This window comes from Malaya genurostris, chromosome 2 (genome assembly GCF_030247185.1).
Source record: "Malaya genurostris strain Urasoe2022 chromosome 2, Malgen_1.1, whole genome shotgun sequence".
NCBI lineage: Eukaryota > Metazoa > Arthropoda > Insecta > Diptera > Culicidae > Malaya > Malaya genurostris.
Window position 1 is genome coordinate 347854057 of NC_080571.1, and position 25439 is coordinate 347879495.

Below are 25439 nucleotides of genomic sequence, written 5' to 3' on the forward strand. Positions count from 1 at the left end.
CGTATTGATAAAAAAAGGTATCATCTCACTGCTAGGTGGATTAATCACGTTTTTTTTTAATTGAAGATAGAAAAGTATTCTGGATTCATTCAATGTTTATAATGTCGATGGTGACTAAGTTTCAACTAGTTTACTTGAAAACAAGTTATTTTCAAGTTATGAAAAGATAAGTTATTTCAGTATGGCATTACAACGTAACGACAACTTATTTTAGCCGACTTAACAACTAGTAGAAACTGCGCTTTTTGAGTCATGCAAGTGGTTAGATGTTAGTAACAATTACTCAAATATCTGATTGCAAACTAGTCGCAAACAAGCTAGCGTAACAAAAATTGTTACTTGGGACGTACACTTCCGCACTTTAAAGCAGTTTTTCCTGCTCTTAAAAGTCCCAAATGATTCAAGCGAAATACTACCAAAATCAATTTGACGGTTTATGAGCAAGAGAGTGGATCATTCGAATAGATAAAATATGTCGATGAGTTCACAAATCTCGGTTCAATCGATGTAATTTAAAAACAGAAGGCAAACGGTCCGAGTATATTGGACGAACCTGTTCATAGCCACTCAAATGCAAATAATTTGAAATTTCAAAGTACTCTGGGTTGATATTGAAGACGTTTGGACTCAAATAAATAACCGAACTTGCAATTTGAAGCAATTGACGAAATTTGCAGGTCGTTTCGTGAAAAATTTACACAGAATCCCGTCCAAAAAATCCTTCAAAGGTATAGCATGGGAAATGCTTATGAAAAATTTAAGCCGAGAAAATTTCCTTCTAATTCGAATGGAATTGTTTCAAAAAGTAGAGAGCCGAACAGTTTTGGTGTTTGAGTTAACGGTTTTAATTTGAAGTGGCAGCTGAGGTGTGCTGATCCTGTTGTCTCAGTGCATTGTGGAAGCAATAATTATATCTATCAAGATGATAAGATTCACATATCTGGAGTTTTAGTAAAACAACGAATCATAAAAAACGTTAATCAGTGGAATGTTTGCACAAATCATTAATTGATTCCGTTTCCAATCTGTTTTAGAAACATTTCCAGGCTGTAAGTCGATTTAATAACATTGGAATAATTTGAATATTTCGTGCGTTGAAAATTCGCCAAACGATGGCAACTTAGAAAATCATTATTAAAAACTAAGTAAATATCAATATAAATAGCATCCTTCTGAAATAGGAGTTATAGATTGTTTTTTAATGTATTTTTTACACATCTATAAAGAATAATATAGATGGAAAAGTTTTTGGCTGAAAACGGTGAAGGAACCCTAACAAAAGTAATGATATGATTTCATGAGTGTAGTGCTCTTTTAGATTACTCCGTGAAATTGTGGTTTCGAGGGTTATCAGGAATCAGAACAAATTGGCTCAAATGGCACGTTCCCCTTGATATTTGGAGATTTGTGCCTTGCCATCAATATGTTTTTAGCATCATTTTCCCGATATATAAGAGGGAAGGATTGAAAGGAAATGGTAAGGGTTGGACTAGGAGGATGGGAAAAATTGACGACACAAAAACACATAAAAGCAGAAGTAAATTCTGCACCCCTAAGAGATGCTGAACAATCTGCTGAGGATCACATTTAGTGGAAGCAGAAGGAAATTCTGAACCTCTACGAGGTCCCGAACAGTCTGCTGTTAATAAAACCTCCAACCCCCGAGAGGATTTAGAGATCTTACAAAAGCGACACCATTCTGCACTCCCGGAAGAATGCAGAACGATTCGCAGTATGTACGAGCAGAAGTAAATTCGGTACCCCCTAAAGGATGCCAAACAATCTGCTAAACCCTATTTAAGGTGAATACAGAAGGGATTCATTCACTCCAGGAAGAACGATGAACCCTTCTGACTATAGCTCCTTACCACATTGGGTGAGAAACGAGAGAATATCCTTTAATTGTAGCTCCGCATACACAGACTCAACCGTGTATGGAGAACCAAAAACCCGGATACGTAGCTGCGTCAATGCGGGACAGTTACATATCAGATGATATGAAGTACCATAATCGCATTTACACAAATCACACGAATAATACTCAGCACGTTGAATAGTAGCCATGTGATAATTGAGTTTGCAATGTCCAGTCAGAGCTCTGACCAGAATACATCAATGATACTTGGAGAAATGCAGTAGACACTTTGACATTTTCAGATTTAAATCTGGTAGAAATGCTTTTGTCTGAGCGCAAGTTTGCAAGCTGCGCCAGTAGCTGGCATGTTTGGATGCAGCCCAAGAACGTATCTTGTGCTTTATCCAACTAGTTGAAAGTGGTAAAGCTGGTTCAGGACCAACGAAATCATTCGTTGCACCAGCTCTAGCCAACTCATCAGCCCATTCATTTCCAGTAATACCAGAATGGCCGGGTACCCATAAGAAGTAAACAGCATTTGAAATGCTGAGGTCTTCAATTTGAGTTCGACATGCGATCACTAGATTCGACCGTGAGTCATTCGAACTGAGTGCTTTTAAGGCTGCCTGACTGTCGGAACAAAAATAAATACGTTTACCACAGATCCTCTGCTGAAGTGCCGATTGTACTCCACACAGAATTGCGTAGATTTCTGCTTGGAACACAGTACAGTATCTACCAAGTGAATGAGACTGCTCCAGCCTCATTTCACGACAGTAGACACCAGCACCAGCACGACCATTCAACAGAGAACCGTAAAACAAACTATGTGTTCATCAAGTTGTCGTTCCAGACAACCAGACAACCATTCCTAACGAAGAGGATAGCTCACATTGAATGTTTTTAAAGGAAAACTGCATGTGAGAGTTAGGTCACTAGGAGCGAGTAAATACTCATCCCACGTAACCATTTGAGACCACAAGCGAGTGTGGCTAGTAGCATAATCCAAAGGGTTACTGTTCCAAAGCCCTGTAACCTTAAGACGATATGCACAAGATAATGCTTCTTGTTTTAGGAACACATGTAGTGGTTTAATGCACAGTAGCGCCTCTAGAGCAGCAGTAGGAGTTGTCGTGAATGCTCCTGTCATCGCCATTAGGACCATCCTTTGGAGATGATTTAGCTTTGACTGAACTGTCGCGACTTCTCCTTTCTGCCACCATACAAGACATCCATATGCTAAAATTGGTCTAACAATAGTTGTGTAGATCCAATGAATATATCTGGGTTTGAGTCCCCACGATTTTACAAAAGCTCGTCTGCATTGGCCGAAAGCCATGCAAGCTCTTTCAATCCTGAAGTCAATGTGAGCAGACCAATTCAGTTTTGAGTCAAGAATAACCCCGACGTATTTAACTTGATCGACCACAGTGACCCCTGAACCAAAGAACTGCAACGGACGAGCTCCTGTAATTATCCTACGATGAGTGAAAAGCACCATTGATGTTTTACCCGGATTTACAGATAATCCAACCTGACAACACCATTGTTCAACAGATCGCAGGGCTTGTTGCATTAAATCAAAGAGAGTGTTAATGCTTATACCGGTCATCAATATATGATAATCGTCGGCAAAACCATAAGTCGGAAATCCGAGGTTATTAAGTTTCCTTAACAAACTATCAGTGACTAGGTTCCATGAAAGTGGGGATAGTACACCACCTTGAGGAAAAACCCAAGATATTCCGTTCACGACTGCAATGTTTAACCTCCTGCAGCCATTCAGCCATCGGCACGGAAATACACCTTGACTTAGGAGTTCCTATTTTTGTGGCCTTTTACGACATGGAACAGGAAACCAGTGGATCAATTCTTGGTAAAAAATAATTCCGCCGGATGCCACACGGCTTACCTGTTTGGTGGACTTATACCACCGGTACAGGTGGACCGTAGCGTTATTCTTAGCCAGTTGGGAAACCGCTACCGACACTACACGGCTATCTAGGCTGCTCAGAGAGGGAAGTTAACATTGATATGATTTCATGAGTGTAGTGCTCTTTCAGATTACTCCGTGAAATTGTGGTTTCGAGGGTTAAGTGGTGAACGAGACTGCACTACCAATGAAACCCGCAGTGGCAGGCCCTTCGATGTGCTTGCTAATAATGTCAATTGGTCAAAACCACACGAAATAGTACTAAATGAGTGGAAGTAGAAGGTGCGCGAGCTAACAGATGCCACAAGGATGAGTACTGAGCTGATTTTTAATTCTGAGAGGGTGCTGCCAGGATTTGTTCGAGTTCATGCAAAATTCGCCATCATAAAACGAACGAAATTTCTACATTTTAGTAATTATTAAGTACATTCTTTAGAATGCTTCTTGATTTCTCGCAGATTATCGCCTCAAAAGTCAAAATCTAAAGGTGAAATAATGCTGTAACTGTTTTGTAATGTTTCAAATTGAATTCACATAAACATTAAAATTCGCAACGGATCATCGTTTCGATGCTTGACTAGTTCAGTTCCAATCACCGTGTAAATCAACTGGAAAGCCCAATCCTTCGGTCAGTGCGTTGTCTTATTTTGGCATTTTGCGATGGCAAAAATCGATTTCTCCGACCGTCGTAAAAAGCGAATATAAACATAACAATAATATTTGATATTATAATACGAATGGTAAACCGCAGTTTTCTATCCCCTAGTTTTTTTTTTGTGCTGCTTAGAAAAATGTATCGCATTTTTTTAGGTTTTCCCCCTTCGGGACACAATCGAAGCAAAGCAATTGTAGCAGTGGCCTGCTATGTGTCTTTTTTTCGTTGTTGTTTTGTATCGTCGACTTTTGAGAGGGTGCGTTTACATTGCCTACTGTGACCACCAGCAAGTATAGAAGGATGCTGTCGTTACGCGTCCCATCAGGACTCCCCGCACGATGTCCCCGGAAAGGAGAAAGATGGTGCGACTGATGGAACTGCGGTCATGCTGCTTGAATAATAACTGTTTCGAGATTATTTGATTGCACTGGTGCTGGTGGCCTAACTGACTGACTGAGTGTGTGTGTGTGTTTTTTTTTGAACCGATAGTTATTATGGTTATCATTATTACGATAAGCCGCTCCAGTCAGCATCCCCCCGCCCCCTGACGGCAACGACGATGATGATGATCACGAGCGTTATGAATATGTCGTTTTGCTTCGAGGCTAGCTAGAGGAGGTTGGCTTGGTCGCGTTCGGCAGGAAAACTGTCCCTGATGGGGTAATCAATTTCTTTAAATGCGCGGCATTACAAGCACGTGACTTGGCGCGGCCCGATCTCGGTTGGCTGTGCATTTTGGCTTGGTAATGATGGCACATTAGCGATAATTGGATACGCAGTGGATTGCTGCGATCGTTAAAGTGGTTTGATAGGATTTAGAGGGAAAATTGTACCAGACGGGTTTTTCTTTTATTTGTAACTCGTTGGACATTTTCGGAACAAAAATATAGGGATATTCATTTTCAATTCTCTTACAGCATACCCCGTGCGGTATAATTGTAACTAACTTTTTTTTTGTTGTTTCTGTCGTTTTACAGGTGGCACTAACAGAAGACAAACTTTTCTCATCACATAATTTGGCCAAGCTGTACTGGCTCACATGTAGCTGTGTCTGACGTAGGAAATCAATTAGAGCAGTTTTGTTGGAACACGGTTCGCTCGTCGATTGCTGTCTTATGATAGTTTTATTTTTAGCACATTTTGGACTGCATCCAATTCACCGACGACGACGATGACCCAAGCTTGGAATTGGATTGCAATCAAGTTCTAGATATGTACTAGGGATGGGAAAGTGCCAAAAGCTGTCATGTGGCTGACACAAGGTGAATCAAAAATAGTTTGAGTCTTGGAGTTCCCAATCTTGTTTCGGCTGTTTGAGAGCCAGGTGAAGGATATTGTATTACAATTTCCATTGTGTTATGTAGCGGTAATGTGGTTATAGAAGAAAAATGATTTTTGGGTGGTACCACGAAATAAGTCAAAAATTATAAACGTAAAAAACAATACGGCCAATAAATTAATTACATCTCATCTAATGCAAGTGCTTCGGGGCCGGTGAAATTACGTTTTGAATAAATTTCCACCGTTTTAGACATGGGCTGTGCGTTTCGATAGAGTTCACGGGCCGTAAGAAATTCCAAACTAATATTTCTCGCTATTTGACCAATTATTGCACCTTAATGAGCGATCGTTGCTTTTAAATAATACAAGGTGGAAACCTCCAAAAAAAAACCCATGTTATGTGCAACCTTTAAACAACCTTCAATATGTGTGTGTGTGTGAAGCAGCGAGGAGAGTAATTTTATTGGCTGAGGATTACAACCGTTAAAATCATTAGACCAGATAGGTTAGAGTGGGATGGTTTTTTTTTAGCTAATGATACGTTTCAGTTTGATAATCATTTAATAAGATGTAATTAAATTTAAATTTATCAGACCACCACCGCCTAGTCATTTTTCTTCCTACCATGGGAGCAGTAGGCCGTGTGTTTTACGGCGCGGCTTCTAATTTAGCTTTCAACAATATTAGCGCTTGTTTGCTGGCTTGCTATTGGCCGAAATGGCAGCCATTGGAGCCGGTATGAGATTTGAATTTATGATTAGACGCCGCCTCCTTGTTGCATATTTATGAGGTGGCCTGAGTTGTGCTTGCGCAGCTTCTCTCTTGCATCCATTATTGTCCGTAGATACCCATTTTTTTCAACAGGTTTTGCCTGCTGCGTTCGCAAATGATCGAAGAGTGCGGGCATTGCGCGAATAGTTGATTAAGGATCTGATGCATGGATACGAACGGTTTCTATCATGTGAAAAAGCAAAAAAAAAATGTGTTCGAAGTAGTCAGTATAACTTTGTCGCAACGAGTAATTAAAAAATTGTATTCTGATCATTCTGTCCAGCATCCATCAGTGCATCCTGCACGGCTTTGATATGATAAAGCGCGGAAACCATGGCGACAGTCGGTACGTGCTTCGTAGGCTGCAGCATTTGCACCTGTTCGACGTTTGTGCAGACATGACCGGTTATAACACACTCGACGTGGACCTGATTGCCACAGCAGATAAATGCATAATCATAATAATTACTGCGTAATAATATTGATTTCAATGGGAAAACTATCACCTTAAGTATCTTGAGTACAACAGTGCTGAGCCACGTTGCAGTAAATAAATATGCAGTCGCTTGATAACGTGTTTGTGGCATTAGTCGCAAAGTGTAATTATCATTATTATTGAATATATCAGTCAATACGCCTGTCGTACGAGTTCAAGTGGTTTATTACTGTTCGAGGGATCTACTAAATATGTAACTGTAACCAATACATTTATTGATATCCAGTTGTTTTTTATACTCATTTATTATTTATACACGTTAATGTCTTGCATTTATCGGTTGGACTGTGACAAAACGAGCTAACGAGGTCATGATTTTTTTTTCTGCCCTCATGTATTGAAAAATAACAGTTTTCCAATTTGAGTAATATGCACCAAAAATTCTTCAAACTACCGTAATCTTTTCCCTATCAACGCAGCAAAAGTGAAGGTTCTCATAATCCATATATCAACTTGCAAAAACTGACGGTGAATATCAGAAATAACCACTTTTTCCCAAGGGTTTCCAAAAGCCAAACGCAGTGAGACACAAACCAGAATTACCCTGATCTGGGAAAATCTCAGAATTATCTATAGCCTTGGTATTACATTCCTGTAGCGGAATTTGACCTAGTTATCGACCAATTAGCTTAATCTCTTCTATCAGTAATCTTTTTGAAAAAATTATCTTGTTGAGAATGATGTCTCATATAAATGAAAATTCAATTTTTTTACTAGAGCAGTTTGGATGTCGTCATGAACATTCAACTACTCATCAACTTGTAAGAGTTACGAACATGATGAAAGCAAATAAATCTTCTGGGTTATCCACTGGAGTTGCTCTTCTAGACATAGAAAAAGCATTCGACAGTGTTTGGCACAAAGGATTAATTGCAAAAATGTCTGATTTCCAGTTTCCTATTATTTAACTGATCGTACTCTTCAGGTTAGCTATCAGAATTGTAAATCTGAATTGCTACCCTACGAGCCGGTGTTCCGCAGGGTTCGAGCGTAGCACCAATCTTGTATAATATTTTCACTTCTGATCTTCCAAATCTACCCGTTGGTTGTCAGAAATCGCTATTCTGTGACGACAAAAGTCTGTTAGCCACAGGTAGAAATCAAAGAGTGATCTGCAGACGAGTTTAAATAATTTTAATTAATTATCTTTCCTCATAAGCCAAGAGCTTCTTTTCTTAAACCAAACAATAATCACATTCTCAAATTGAATGGCTTGGAATTGACATGTTCTGATCAAGCTAAATACGTTAAGCTAAGGTTTAACGTATGACAAAAAACTGACTTTCAAGGATCACATTGAAGGAATCCAGGCAAAGTGTAATAAATATATTAAATGCTTATATCCTCTTATAAACAGAAATACTAAACTCTGTCTAAAAAACAAATTGTTAATTGATAAACAAATTTTCAGACCAGCCATGCTTTCTGCAGTACCAATTTGGTCAAGTTGTTGTTCCACCAAGAAGAAAACGCTTCAAAGGATTCAGAATAAAATTCTGAAAATGATTTTGAAGCGTCCTCCCTGGTTTAGTACAAATGAGTTACACAGACTCACAAATATAGAACCATTAGATGTAATGTCACATAATATTATAAGCAAATTCCGACAAAAATCGATGCAATCTTCAATTGAATCGATTCGCTCTCTGTATTAGTTAGTAAGTTAGTATATAAGTTCCTTTTCCCCATTACACAATACAAGTAGGTTTACAATTTTCCCTACACAAATATCTCAGAATTGCGGAAGCAAATGATGTCCTCATGGTAATAACCAAATCATGTATATAATAGGGCTGAAAAGTCACCACTTGTGGCTGAACACCCAATTTAAATCGTAATAATTTCATTTTAACTCATATTCCATTAAATAGTTATCCAAGAAAATAAAAAAAACTAGTGGAATTTGACCTTCTGTTTCATCAGACTTCGCAGCCGATTCAGAGTGTATAGAACCGTTGCATGGCTAGTGCTACGAGTCTACTGACACTACGAGTTACCCTCGAACATACGACAACAGGTTTGTAAGACCAGCGCCCTATGCATTGAACCACCAACCCGGGACCCGGGAATAATCCAGTAATCATAAAATAATCAGAACATACTTAGTTTAAGCTTTGACTCAGGGTGTATTTTTATAAAAGTTTTGGAACTGCTGTTCAAAATCGTTGTTTTTAAAGTTTTTAAACAATTTTTGCATTCGAAAATCCGCGTCCGGCTTTTGCACTCAATGTTTTTATCCGATTTTTGCATTCAAAAATGCTTGAACAGGTTTTCCAAACTAATTCCAGTTTTTCCAACTAATTACTTATTCGATTTTTGTATAAAAATCAGACGAAATATATGCCATACCATATTCGAAACACTCTCTCTTCTACTATTGAACTATTTGTGTGGAATTGTTCATATTTTGAAATGAATTGACAAGACAGTATTTAAAAACGGTTCCTTACTCTCATGCCTTGAAATTGAGCGATTTTTCGGGGAATCATTTTCGTACAATATTCAAAAAGCGACGGCCGATATGATCATATTATATATAATAATCATCTGAAATAGATTTCTCCTCTTTTAGTTTCATTCCCAATAATCCCTTTTCACAAATGTTCACGTTCAACATTTTTCGTACCGCTGCACAGTGGTTTTAGAATTTGATTTTAGAACTATTGAAAATAATTTACTTTGTCAAATATACCAAAAGTCTAGGCCGTACCGTTTGGGATATACAAAGCGTTTTTATGGCAACCCTCTAATAATCAGTTTTTTATTCATAAATTGTTTCGAGTTATTTTGTTATGCATACTTTGTTTGAAATAATTGTAGAAAATAAAAAAATTTCATATTTTTACTGAAGGTAGTGCATGGGTTTGTACTTTCCTGGCAAAGTTATACATCATTTTACCTTTTTGCCTTTCTCATATAGAAAGGTTACACAATCACTTTCACGTGTTAAATTAAAGGTTCCTATTTTGCGGGTTTACTTATAGAAGGTACGTAAATTTTCATATCGCAATAATTTCTGCAAGAGGAAATCCATATAGGAATGTGTTTATTGCTATTCAAATGTGTTAGTGGATGTAAGCAGAAACTGAAATATTTTTTCTCGAGCAGTTTTAAGGAAAGCGGAAGAGTTTTAGACTAAGATTTTCGCTTTTCTTGAATTGCAATTTCAAGCAGAATGATCCGATTGGTTTATTTTTCAATCATTCGCATACATTGTTGGCATTTCTCATACGCTTTCAAAGAGTCTTGCTCCTTAACTTTCAACGCTAAAAAAACTTGCAACATTATCGTTACAGGGTGCTACAATAAAAAAAACCGAGAATGTTTAATCTTTGATATTGAGTTTGTGGAGTTTATTTCTGTTGACTGTTGATTTAGTTATGTTTACTTTAAAGTACTGGTTTTGAATACCGGGATAAGGATAAAATTTATCTATGAAATGATTTCGATGTTCGGTTATTTTTTTTGGCGGAAACTAAAAATAATTAGAACCTACTTAGCTTAGGCTTTTACTCAGGATGTATTTTCATAAAAGTATGGGTACTTTCTTGATTAAAATGAAGTTTGTTTAATCGTTTGACTGATCTGTTAATTAGTTTTGTTTTTTTCTCAGTATAATTTTTTTTAAATCAGGTATATCAGGTATCATTCCCTCATCATGCAGATCATTGATCATTGGCTTCGATTTTGACTTATTTGATGCTGTTTTTTTAGACATATTTCCATATAGAATTAGTTTTCACTAGAGTACCTAAAACCAGACTAACGACAGCTGTTCGTTTGGAATGACAGCTTTGTTCCAAACGAGCTAACGAAACTGCCATCATTTCGTATTAAATATTTTGAATTGTTGCCAACATTACGGATGAGATGTCGTCACTCTGGTTTAAGATACTCTACTTTACACATTCTGGTTCATTACTTGGGATACTGAGTATTGTTTCCGGAATAAAATTTTTTTTGACGCTTTACACCCGTGTTTGGCGTACCTTAAGGTACTGTCAAATACAAATAATAATACCCCTAGGTCCCGATTAGCAGAGCATAACAGGGTTCTATCAAAATTGTATGTGATCTTAATATTTATATATCATTATGTTATAAATCTGATTCCAAATCAGAAGCAAACATTCAGATTTTATTAAGATTATAGCAAGTCCAGATATTATGTTAAGGGCCGTTATATTTCAGGTAAAGCTATACTAGAGAATTGAGAAGAAAAGAACTCAAACACTTTTGTCGATCATGTTTTTATCTTTCAACCCGAAAAATGCTATACTTCAATAAAGAGCAGTAACAAACATATTCTCCAATTTCACATACCTAAAGAAGCTTTTGAAAACAACCTTTTGATATTTGATTTTTAAATGATGGCCTAAATTTTAAATTTGAGAACGTTCCTACTTAAATCGTGTAAAGTTTTTATTCAAATATTAATTTTAAATCGAAAATAATTTTTTTTAAAGATGATTTTGCGCTTTTTCTCTTACGAACAAAGCAAGGTAAGGCAAAGCTTTAATACTCGACTAATAAATATTGGAAGAAGTTATATAGCATTCGACTCAGTTCACTGTTATTTGGAAGTCGGCCCTTTTGGTATGAAGAAAAAAAAAATGAAAAAACTATCATTCATTAGTTAATATCCTCAGATTCTGTAAGGTAGTTATGTTTCACTGAATTTAGTCATTTCCGTTCATTTACAACTATTCTTCAGTGCCATAAAAAAGCTTGCTCATAGTTCTAAAATAGCCCTTTTGTCATTCCTATGCCGGTTGAAAGGAAACGACGAAAGAGGTGGAGAGCAATAGATTATTTTTGTAGCAATATGGACTTACACTAGTTACTATATGATGCCAAAATATCCTTTCAACCTCAGTCGGTTCTCATGCCCCGATGCAATCGTAGCGTATGTTGGCAACTCGAAACTTCCCGGTTCGAAACCAGTCGCTTAACCCTGCATGTTTTTTTTGTATGGCAAATCAAATCGTCTGAAGGTATGCAATTTTATCTTACTTCGCGAAATCTAGTTTTAGATTTGCACGGTAAAGTCTTTCCCCCCCAAAAAAAGGGTAATAACAGCTGAAAAGTCGTACTGAATTTCTAACAAATTTAGATATAATATTGATATTTATATCTCAAGGTTTGTACCAATTTTGTTATCACCTAGGTTAAATTGAGTTATGATTTTTGTTATTTTAACTATTAACGAGGCCAAGTTTATGACTAATTTAAATAGAAAAAACGAAACAACCTCAGATACAATTTTATTTTCTCCCTTGTTGATCGGGACGTCCCATACTAACGAATGTTTTTTTTTGGTTCACCGAATCAACTAGTTGGCCAAGTCCATTACTTTGTTTTGTAGTGACAGCACAGAAATGACGAAAAAGAATTTTTTTAGCAACGCTATGACATCAAAGTAGGCTGTGTTGGGTTTGAAAAAAATCATGAAATCATCTACCACATTAAAACACTGTTGCTCGATAAACAAATACGAGAAGGTAAAAATGAAGCTTTTGCAGAAATTTATACCCCTTATAGCTGCTTTTTTATTACTTCAAATAGAAACTGTCGCTCTCAATATCAAGTGCAAATTTTGGACCGACTGCTGCTGCACGAAGCTTTTAGGAATGGACTAGTTTTATCGGCATGACTAGAAAAATGTTATGCGAAGTTAAGCCTAGAAATGGAAACCTTGGAAAGACTGTAAACCCAAAAAGAAGTAACTCAATTTTGATTATTACTACGAACTTTTAAGAGGAGTGTTCGTCTTCAAGTGAAAGAAAAGAGCAATTGAATCTAATGTTTCAATAAGTCACCCAATTGCATCGAAAAAAAAAAATATATTCAAAACATTCCGCGGTAGTTCTGTGACATGTTTTTCAATATTGAAATTAAGAATAGATAGTCTTGATAAAATGTAATTTAAAATGTAATGTAAGATCTACAGCTCAAAAATGCAAAGAAAAGGTGATTGCAAACATACTACATTGTCATGTGTTATATAATAATCTAACAATATGCGTATGTTGAAAATAATACTTAATTTCCCACGAAATTGTTCAGATCCACATTTCTACATTATGTTCATTTAATAGTCCGGCAAAACTCTTCTGGGAATGGAATTCTTCAGTCTGTGCACTATTAAACGAAATCGATGGTACAATCCACTAGGGCTATTGCTAAACATACCAAGCGGGAACCGATATAAAATATCAATAAGAATTTGGTAAAATTAGTTCAGTTGCAAGATTGGTTCGAAAAAAGTGTAATTATTTGATTAGAGATAACAAATGATTGTTGGATGTAGGTTATGTGATAACTGACCCTGCGAATGAAAGGGATAAATAAAATTCCTATACTTTTTATTTTATTAAGCAAAATTAGTCTAAGTTTGTAGCTATTCATGGTGTGTCAGACTTTAATAACAAAGATAGTAGTTACCGGGTCTGCGAGCGAGTCGTTATTAGAATTTAAGTCACCGAAGTGGTTGCAAAATTGATTCGTATCATAAATTTGCGGACTAAATCACATGGAAGGACAACCGCAAGGTGTCTTAAGTATTCCGGTCGCTCATGATTTTCGAGTTCATCAACACGTAAATGTTTCTATAATTCAACGCCGTTCTGCATTTTGTGATTTGTGACGGATTCTTGTCGAGTGGCTGAACTAGTTGGATGACGTTGAAGTCATCTGCTAGCTTCCCGACAGCAAATAAATCATGGTTCATTAGTTGTACACTGAGGTCTTTTTTATGCGGTTTTTTACGCGACTTTTTTTTGCGAAGTTTCAGAGTTATGCGGTTTTTTTATGCGGTACGTAAATTCACATAAAAAAATACTTCAATGTATTTGGAATTGTGCAAGAAAAATTCAAATTTAATAAAATTTACTAACCTAATGCATCAATCCAAGCTGCAATACGCATTTAAACTTATCTTACTTTTTCATTATAATAAACAGTAGCTATGGTGAACTGATTTTGATTCTTCACCGTTGCTAGTTTTTTGGGAAATTCGTTCTAATACACTGTCACTCTGATAGTGTACCTCGACAGTGAACCACATATTGTAAAAACGTGTCCCCGAAAATTTGTCGAAGTATTCCGTATTATAATTTGTATTTGGCACTTGTTCAGTTTCTAACAATATTCGTTTTACTCGGTAAAGCGATAAGCATCCGTTAGTTGAAGTTATTAGAAATTATTTAGACGACCTCACATTACAACTTCGACTATGTTTGTTCAATTCTACAATACCGAAGAAATCGTCAACGGACAAATTCATTTCCAGCTACCAATCATATCAACGGATGAATGCACAAGTACACAAAATGCAATTATTTAAAAAACCCGTTCTTCTTTCAAAATCAAAATTGTAAAAATTGTTTAAAAATAACAGCGATAGCATTCAAAATAGTTTTTAAACATTTTTTGCATTAAAAACTCCGCGTCCGGTTTTTGCACTCAATGGTTTTTGAACGATTTTTGCATTTAAAATTACTTGAACTTGTTTTCCAAACTAAATTGCACTTTTGCGTTCAGACGAAATATATGTCACACTGTATTCTCTCTTCTACTATTGAACAATTTATGTGGAATAGTTCATATTTCGAAATGGATTGACAAGACAGTGTTTAAAAATCCGAACGATTCCTCACTCTCGCGGCTTGAAATTGAACGATTTTTCGGGGAATTAATTTCGTACCATATTCAAAAAGCATCGATGTTTTTAAGTTTCTTGTCATTTTCGAGGCGTAGTCCTCCGAGACATTTTTTTATGATGTAAAAAAAGAAAGTTATCACTGGTTGCGAGGCCTGAACCGTAAGTTGGATGTTCAAAAAGCTTCCAACGAGAATTCTGAACTGTTACTGCGATGTTAGGATGCACATTGTCTGCCAAATGGTCATTACTTTATGAACAGTGCAGTAGAATCATTATTAGTTGTTTGTGCAGAGTTAACGTTAGAATTTCAGTAGTTTCATTAATTGTGAGTTAATTAATTGGTACATTAAAACTACACCTAATTTATACTGATTAACACAGTTCGAAACTGTACGGATTCGACCCATTGATAGACTTTACTGTTTACTTGTTCGTTCAACCATTGAGTATAGCTTAGTCGTTTGAAAGCCTCACGACCAAAACCAATGATTCCAAAAGTGGTGGGCTCTAGCTTATTTTTAGTGGATATAAAACTCAAAATTTACAACAGGTGAACAATGAGTCGCAAATAGTGGGTTCCGCTAGTTAAAAAAAACTTTCTGAGCCCTGAAAAAATGTGGAAAACTATCATTGCGAAACACAATCCAGAATTAAGCCAATATATTTGTTGTAAGAATGATGTGATTAGTAAATCATTGAATTCTTGTGAGATTTGTGAGCAAGAGAATGAAAGTGATAAGATAAATGCTTAAGTGGTATTCCGGTCAAAAATTAGTCAAATACGAATGAGTGTAAATAGTTTAAATGTTTTATTAGAAATTCAAATCACGTCTTCTTTCAAAAATCTATCCATACAAATTACAGAAAGGAAATTCAGGTACATGTTCAGAATTCAGAATCAGAATCCAGGTTCACATTCATGATTCAGATGTGTTCCAGAAAGTAAACACCGTCTTTACAGTTGCCAAACTAAGCAGCCAAAAGGCTGTAATTTATTCAATTAATTAATTATTATTCTATGGTAAGTATACTTATTTCATACATATTCAGTGTTTTCTTCTTCTTTCTTTTCAGGTATTGTCACGGAAGGATGATTGCTCACAATCTACAATAGGTAAGTTTTAGGTTAAGTTTCAGGTAAGTATTTTTCAACAACTTTTCAGGAAAGTGTAATTCAATTATTCAGGTAAGTAATCTAAGTAAATCTTCGCAATTCACAACGTACCTCAATTGAACTAGTTTTTCCACTCACTACGTGGATGAATCAATTTAAATTTAATAATTGAACAATGGGGAAATAAATAAATTTCACTGCGCGCTATCAAACTGCTTACGATGATTGATTTCTATTTTTCTCTTTCACTCCTACCGTCTGTCAAACATGAGCATGAGTCACGTAATTTTTATTCCCTGTGGTAACTTTCTTGCGAGGGATAGGGCAGATGGTTCACAAGTACTCTTGACGACGAATATCGTTAACAAGATGTATGCCTCGGATCTCTGTTGAATTTTCAGAATTCGAGTCCAAAATCTCCAAAATTCAAATCCAGAATTATCAAAATTGAGATTCTGATCAAAAATTTCTCCAGGAATCTAGGTCTGGAATAAGAATTCATGTCCAAAACTGAAGTCCAGGTCCATGTTCAAAATTCAGGTCAAGGAAATCTATGAATCCCTGTCAGGAGTTCAAGTCCAGAACACAGGTACAAATTTCAGGCACTGGATTCGGATCCCTATTTCCTCTCAGGAATCCAGGTCCATGTTTTGAAACTAAGTCTAGAATTCAGGTGAGGAGTCAAGGTACAGGATCTAGTTTCAGGTTGCAAAACTCTGTCATTCCCTCTGGATTCAGAAGGCCCAGAACCAAAGTCCAAGTAGAGAATTGTTTTCCAAAATCCAAGTTCAGGCGAAAAATCTGTTAAGAATTTTGGTCCAGAATCTGGGTTCAAGTTTAGAGTTCATTCCCATAGGTCAAGAGTTGAGCATCTGGTTCCAGAGTCCAGGTCCAGACTAAGAATTCTGGTCCCGAATCGCAGTCCCGAATTTAGGTTCAAAATTCAGATTCTGCACTTAGATCTCAAATTCATATTCAGAGGTTAAGTCAAATTACTTCATTCATGTCCAGGTTCTGAATCCAAGCAGAGAATACTGGTTCAGGGTCAGAATACATATCCAAGGTCAGAATCTATATCCAGAATGCAGGTACAGAACTCAGATCCAAGTTCTTAATCAGACTACTAAATTTGGATCTGGAATCCCAGTTCTGTTCCTGAATCCAGGTTCAGGCTCGGAATCCAAAATCCAGGTTAAAGTCCAGGTACATGATTCTGGTGCATGTCCATCTCGGTCAAATTATCAGAGTAAAAAAACTGGTTTCGAATCCTGAATACAGGTCCAGAATTTAGTCTCTACGTCAGTAGTTCAAGTGAAGAAACTAGGCTAGGTTCAGAATCCGAATCCATGCTCAGAATCCAAGTGCAGATTTCTGCTTCAGGTTCAGATTTTTCTGTCAAAATTCTGGCTCAAAATCCATGTCCAATTCACAACCAGAAAACTTGTCGGGCGCTGGGATTCAAAATCCTGGTTCAGGTCCATCAGTTCGAGCTCGCATCTCAGCCAACACAGTCGAAAATCGTTTGCGGTCGAAGCAAAAGAAACAAAGACAATACAGTGCAGTGAACAATAGAGTGTACGGAATGGTCAAATACGATTTAACAAAGCCTGAAACTTGGCCAACAAGGCCAAATTCAATTTGTATAGATTTCAAGCGTTGCAAATTTAGACCAGCAGCAAATGAAATTGAAATCTTACTTAAAGAACGAATGCATCTAGACGCTAATAATGTAACTGAGATTCAATTCAACAAGGCGTCTAACTGTGTGTACATTATGTTTAAACGTGAAAGCGATGCAATTGCATTCGCTTCGGTTAACAACGAGGTGCACAGCGTTGAGTGTGACAACATTAAATACAAAATTCCTGTGCACATGGTGGACAATGCCATACAAGAACGCGTGCATGACCTTCCCCCGCAGTCCACCGATAAGTATGTTCGGGAAAGTATGTCGCAGTACGGTGAAGTTCTTTCCATCGAAAGGGAAGTATGGCGGAATTTTTTTCCGGGTATCCGGAATGGCGTGCGAGTGGTACGTATGCAACTACGTAAAGCAATTCCATCTTACATCATTTGTAATCAAGACGGGAAACATCCGTGTAAAACGCTGATTATATATGAAAATCAACTGGTTACATGTCAGTTTTGTGAACAACCTGCACACTACGGTAAACCTTGCACTGAAACTGCGAAAAGAACATCTTCAACAAAAGACAAGGTCAACCGTTCAACAACGAAAACTAATGAGCGTAGTACTCCTGTTTCACCATCAAACCAACCAACAACTGCAACCAATGTACAACAAGGCGCTCCTACAGCAACTAGCAACGAGCTCAAGACTGCGAACAACAAGGAAAACGAAAAGAAGACGGAAATCAACAACAAAACCACCGATGCGGCAATGGAGGACGAGACGAGCCACGAACAAAGTGCCCCTCAACCCTCGCAGGAGGGAAATGGAAGCTCTTCTCCTCCTAGAAAAAGAGTGACAACGAGATCCACTTCGAAAAATTGTTTATTTAAAAAATCGGCTAATTCGGCCACGTAAAGCTTGTACGTAAATAGGCCTGAATAAAAAACATCTTTTAAATAAAAAAAATAATTCAGGTTCTAGTTAAGAATTGAGGAATTCTAGACAACTCAGGTCTAGAATCCAGGCACAGAACTCATGCCACAGTCTAGGTTAAAAGTTTAGTTTCAGAAACTCAGTCAAAAGTTCCAAGATCCAAATCTAAGCCCATGTTTCGAATTCAGATTCAGGTTCAAAATCTAGGTTAGGGTATCTGGCAGGAGTTCAGGTGCACAATCTCTGTCCAGGTCTAGAATCCAGAACCATGTTCCGAATCAAAGTACTGAATTCTGCTTCGAGTTCAACCATATACTAATAAATGATAAATAATCTTACTCCAGAATCCAGGTTCAGATTCAGTATTCTGACCCAGAAACCTTGTTCGATAACCAGATTCAGTATTGAGGACCAGAATACAGATCTAGATAGCGCCTTATTATTATTGAGTGAGAGGACTTGCGAGTTTTCCTAACAATCATAGAACCAAATTCTTTAAAAACTAATAGACACAATCATTCACATCTTTATCCCTAAAAATTTATTTTTATATTCATTTTCTCCTTGAAACCTTGTGGGTCGCAGATAAACTGTTTGATTTTCAAACTGAAGGCAGTTACAAGTCGAATCGTTCTGGGAAATCGTTTTGCCAACTGAACTACTGTGGATGTCAAATACACAACTGAGAAGACTTTCCGGTAGAAAAGAACTTGGTATTTAATCTGACTTTAATTTTATCGATTTATTAATTTTTAGTTTGACGTAAAGCCGCCATGACTATGTTCAGTTTTTGCAATGACTGAGCGGAAATATATATTGGAGAAGCCAAGTGAAAGAAGTTAGTCTGTTAGTTTTTCTTTCACTTGGCTTCTCCAATATATATTTCCGCTCAGATTTAATTTTATCATAATACAATAGAACATCGTCTGTTGAAATAAGAAAAGTGTGGATCAATTCCATAGAAAATTTATCGAGGAAACAAACCGTCGTAGATCGCCAAACAATTCAACGATTGTAAATTATATTCTATAGTTTTTCGAGTTGTTTATGTAAATCCATGTACCGAAAGTCGTAATCTATTGTTTTCTTTCAAAGATATTTTTTGTATCATGATAATTTCTTCCCATTATTTGTTTTTACAAGTACAAATCGACTCATGCAGAGAATATCGTATTCCAATAGGAAAACGATCCAAAGTATACTGCCAAGATGACTTTTATTCCGATCCCCGTTGAAAGTTTGTGAGCGATTATCGATGGAACGGCTGACAAAACTAATTGTTCTGATGTAAATAACTATTCTGAAGCATTGGAGCACTCATGGGAAGAGCTAGATATATAGTCTCAAAATATTTGGTGGACGACATACCGAAACAGATCCAAAGGCGTTCGGTCCTGTTTTTGTTTTACTTTTCTGGGTTTTAAAAAGTAATATAAGGACTAAAACTCATAAAAGTGTACTTTAATTGAAACCAAATAATTGAAGAAAAATAAAAAAAAATATTTAAGCGCTTTATGGTAAGTTTAGTAAACATAGCAAGTGAAAAAGTTGAGGTAAATTATATGCAAATTCTGAAAAAAAGTTTCTTCAGTGTTAAATCCTAAAGCAAACTGCATTATTGACACATGTTTGTGTTCGCTGGTGCGTCGCATCCAATAACAGTGCTATTTGGAATCGAACTTTCTCTGTTCAAGCGAAAATGAATTCAACGGCGCTGGTTGCTTTGATCAATTTCGCGCGAAGGTAATCTATTCGAATAATGTTTGCCATAAAATTCTCACTATTTTGAAACCTTTGCGCAACCGTCGTAGTAGTCTGTGCCGAACTGTTGATACCTTATTTATAACATAACCTTGTTTTTATTGCAGGTCACTAACCATTGCATCGTATTACCGGGAGCGCACCGAGAAACTGCGGAAACCCATTATAAGGCGGCAGTCAACGAACCTGCTGGCAGGTTTTTATTTCTTCCAAACTTTATCTTAATATTTGCAGTGAATAAATGAGACCTTTGTTTCGTGTTTCAGCTGAAATGCCAACAGCACGATTTCGGGTGGAAATTTGTGTGGGCTATCGACGTCGCTCATTTACTTTTTACATGTTGTTAAATGCTTAATTGTTATTATGAAAATTTCACCAACAACAAAAAAAAAAAAGAAACAACTTCCCTGATCTGGAGCCAGGCAGTTTTTACCAATGGCAGAGAATCGTCCCGTTACGGTTGAAAGCTTTAATGGTTAATGGTCGACTAATGAAGATGCCCGTGCTGGCATGAGTAACTTGCACCTCCAAACAGCACTTTCCGTATGTGGAACATTACACGTTTGCATTGCCGAGGCTCGAGGCTCCCGTTGGTTTAAGTGATTTTGGTAATTTAATTTGATTAAATAATATTCCGGACGGTTGGTAACAATGTGGTGAAAATAATATTTGCTTGCATGATTTTCAACAATGATTATTACCTTTAATCTATGATAATTTTTAATTTTAGGATGCATTTGAAACGCCCGGTGCTAACTGGAGGACCGTAATAAAATGTCGCATTCGTTTGTTGAAAGAAATCCCTGAAAAGCGGTGCACTCATTCAAATCTAATTTATGACCTAGCCCCGTAAATTTAACAATATTAGTTGAATTTAGAAGGTGAGCAGAAATTTATCAACCTTGTCCAGATCCTCAGCCAAAAGAAGAAGAAAGGTTGTTAATTAAGGTTGTAAAAAAAGAGTTGGTCTACCACCCTAGCCCCACATGCATGGTGGGATTTACGGAAAGGGGAAATTTTAATTGAGTATCTTTTTACAATACAGGAATTCCCATTACATATATTTTAAACCTATTAAGAAGAAATGAGAAAGACACTAAACAGCTTGTTTTCGTTTGTTTTATAATTTATCATCGCCTACTGCGCTGTTCAAAAACGACCCGACTAGCCAACGCAGTCCCGGGTCACCTTTCTTCTTTATCGCTGCTCTTTCGATATGTGATGACGAAAACCGTGACTAATGCTGCACCTGTGTATATTTACAACTTCCCATGTGCCTCTTCCGACTGGAACTGGGAACAGGGAGGACTAATTTTACGATGTGTCGGGGAATCGAAGCGGGATCTTCTACTCTCAAGGATTGGAATAACGCGAGTTCGCAATAAGGAGCCGTTCCGTCATATAACGGTTATAATTGTATGAAATATGTTATATTTGCATATCTCATTCCAAATAATCGCCATTCTCTTCTAATCATTTTTCGTACTACTGCATTTATCTTTTTTTTTTGCTTCAATATAGATATATTACAGGAATATGTAATTATATAAAATTTCAAAGTTTCGAAGTCGTGAAACTTCGACTTCTGATAAATTTGATATTCGATTGGATGTATCGGGGGATGATTGCTTTTTTACAACCAGCCTCGAAAAATGTTAAATTTTTTCCCCATTCAGAAAATATTTATACATTTCTAGATTCTCCATAACATAACTTTCCTTTCTTTTTGTCTTTCTCATACAGAAAGTTTGAAAAAGCAACAGTGAAACCAACATTCGAGCCAGTTCGTCGAGTACGTAAAAAGTGTCTGTGATCTCGGAGATGGCTGAGCTGATTATCACAAAATCCATAGTCTCATGCACGGAAAACTCTCCGATCATAAAACTGCGATATCGCAGTTTTTGATTTTTGCGATAGTTGATTCAACTAATTTCTTTTTGATTCAACCATTATGGTTTTTAATTTGCATATATTAAAGTAGTTGAAAAATTTGTTGATTTAAATGCTGTCAAATGCCGGAGACAGCTGAAAGCAAAACAATAATCGCAATGCAAAATCAACAACTTTTTTAGTTGAAATCTGTTCGCGTCGCTTCAAAATGTCAATGAAAATAACATCGATGGTTAAAGCGTTTGCGAAAATTGAGTTCATTCGATTTGAAGAAATTTATGATTCCATAACAAGTGTTTATAGAACAGAGGTGTTGTGATAAAGTTTACCTTGTTTAAGATTAAAATAAGTTGGTAAGAAATTTCAAAACGTTGACTGATTTGGTGTTACAAAAATCAAACAATTCATGAACATTTGTACTCCTGTACAGAGATATTGAAATTAAAAAGATTGCTAATAATGAAATGTCCTCAATCAAATGTATATGCGTTTGTCTATACTTAATCGTTTTCGTTAAATCCATGTTAATGAATGATCATCTCGTAATCCTTCAGGGATGCGCAAAAGTTTTATGCTTCATTCGATTGGTTTAACGTTAACAGAAAAATGTCCATCTTCTTTCATGAATAAAACAACAGTTACTTTGGCCCGAAAAATGAAAACAAAGATTGCAATGCGTAGAAGCTCTACGCGCAGAACTAGACATAAGCGCACATTAACATATAGTTGATAACAGTTAAGAACACATTTATTAATAACCTGGGCTGGAAAAGCAAGATTAAAAAATCGTCCAATCGAGATCACTGCCAAAGAAGATCACTTGTGATTTTTACCAATAATTATCACTACTGATTTGATCTTTTTAAGATCGGTGATCTTCAAATTACATCGATCAAAACCGGTACTGATCTTTCGTCACACAAAATCGGTAGCGATTTTGAGCTAAAATGATTATTGATTCATGAAAGATCAATCATTGGATGATTCGATCAGCTTTGATCTACGTCTGATATCGTTGATCTCCCGCAGAGAGGTGTGAGAATTTGTGATAACAGTAATCCTCCAGGAATTAATAACTAAGGATAACGCGTGTCGTGTTTCAAAATCATGGAAAATTGTCAATTTTGTATCTTTGGGGGATGCTCCTCTAAGTGTTATCCAGACTCTGCACCGATATGTAAGAACACTTCGTAAGAAGCAACAAAAGAAAATTTATGGAAATACCCAACTTAGATAAACAAAAAATATCCAAAGGGAGAATTTTTCAACAATCCCTCCGCAGTAAAATGTGAATACTGGTGTCTACGGTAAATCTGGTTTCAGTGCTTACGTCTAGATTAGTCTATAGGTTAAAATACTCACTGTTTCCTTGTAAATATTTTCCTATTTTTGTTTTCTCCTTCTTCAAAATAGCTCGTTTTCCATATTTAAATTATTTTTCCTCCAGGTTCATTTCAATAATATTCAATTTTCTTCAGCAAATTTTCCATATTTTGTTTCAACTTCTTCCAATTAAATATATTTGTTCCATAACAGATCCATTTTATCAATAATTTTCCAGTTCAGATGTTTGATTTATCGCACATAGCTCCGTCGTCCCAGGAAATAAAATTTTTATCAACAACCGATAAAACTATACATAATAAAATACTTCCCTTGAATTGTTTGTTGTTGTTGTTGTATTTTATTGTTTTTGGTTAGAGGATCGTAGCCTCATATCCGCCACTGTCTCCTTGAATTGATTGAATCGAGTTCAAAAGAATTGCATTGACATCGAATAAACCTCTCGGCAACGCACCAGAGTGGTCAGGTCGTTGTTCCAAAAATCTGCACACAACGTTTGTATCAGAAAATTGTGAATGGAGTTAATTTCAAACAGCAAAAAGGCCCCACAGCTACAATTCGTTATTCCTAAACAAGCCAAAACCGAAAATCAGTATTTATTTGTATCAATTGTGAATAATCGCGGGTATTTTCGGAGAGCGTATCGATATTATTGTATAGAGATTATAACAGATCGGCTGAAAAGTTCGTATCGTTTCTATGAGAGGGCGCCACTAGAATTAAATCCATACCATTTTCAGTTAGTACCAACCTTCAAAAGATACGTGTATAAATTTGACAGCTGTCTGATTATTAGTTTGTGAGATATTGCATTTTGAGTGAAGCTACTTTTGTTATTGTGGAAAAAATGGAAAAAAGGAATTTCGTGTGTTGATGAAACACTACTCTTTGATGAAAAAAAGTGCCGCCGAAACCAAAAAATGGCTTGATGAGTGTTATCCAGACTCTGCACCGGGCGAAGCAACAATTCGTAAGTGGTTTGCAAAATTTCGTACTGGTCATATGAGCACCGAAGACGATGAACGCAGTGGACGTCCAAAAAAGGCTGTTACCGATGAAAACGTGAAAAAATCCACAAAATGATTTTCAATGACCGTAAAGTGAAGTTGATCGAGATAGCTGACACCCTAAAGATATCAAAGGAACGTGTTGGACATATTATTCACGAATATTTGGATATGAGAAAGCTTTGTGCAAAATGGGTGCCGCGTGAGCTCACAATCGATCAAAAACAACAACGAAAAACCATGCTGAAATTGAACGAATTGGGCTTCGAATTGCTCCCTCATTCACCGTATTCTCCAGATTTGGCCCCCAGTGACTTTTTCCTGTTCTCAGACCTCAAGAGAATGCTCGCTGGTAAAAAATTTAGAAGCAATAAGAGGTAATCGCTGAAACTGAGGCCTATTTTGAGGCAAAGGACAAATCGTACTACAAAAATGGTATCGAAAAGTTTAAAGCTCGCTATAATCGCTGTATCGTCTCTGATGGCAATTAGGTTGAATAATAAAAACGAATTTTGGCAAAAAAATGTGTGTTTCTATTAAACGATACGAACTTTTCAGCCGAACTGTTAGGTCAAAAATATGAAAACACCGGTAAATCGGTAGACATGGCAACGTTCCGCTAGTCAAATACCATTTCTGTATAAAATGTTGAAAAAGGACAAATCTGTATAAAATGTTCAAAACGACGTATGTAACAATGAGAGATTCTCTTTGTTTACTTTCTCTTTCGATTATTACGGCACTCTTAGCAATCCTTCTCTTCAATTATTTATCGATAATAATAACTAAAGCGATCATCTTTTAATCTGCACTGAAGAAATTACCGAAAAAAGCAGGAATATTTCGCAATAATCGAAAGAGAAAGTCACGCGTTTTTTTTTGAGAACGGCCAATAACCAACCTGTCAACTTCCACTCTTGAAAGAAATTGCAAGCGAGCTATGGAAGATAGAGTATTAAATTTAACACCAGACGAAAGAGAAAACTTTTCTCTGTCGTTTACTATTATGACTTAGTCTCAGCGAGTGCCGAGTCATTCGAAATTACTCTTTAAAGTGAATGTTTTTTTTTTCATAAATACGTTTATTTCATAGGCAATATACA

General features: G+C 36.5%; 1 long non-coding RNA gene across 3 annotated transcripts in view; it reads left to right on the forward strand.

The window, feature by feature from the left end:
- LOC131432043 (uncharacterized) overlaps positions 1–24800 on the forward strand; it is a 90179-nt gene extending 65379 nt beyond the window's left edge. The window contains exons 2-5 of one of the 3 annotated variants that reach the window (XR_009229777.1): positions 5421–5705; positions 20203–20291; positions 20362–20703; positions 20826–24800. This is a non-coding gene — a long non-coding RNA (uncharacterized LOC131432043). Of the gene's footprint in view, positions 1–5420; positions 5706–20202; positions 20292–20361 lie in introns of all 3 variants that reach the window. The other 2 variants (XR_009229776.1, XR_009229775.1) reach the window with 2 other exon arrangements.
- Positions 24801–25439: the final 639 nt, after the last annotated feature.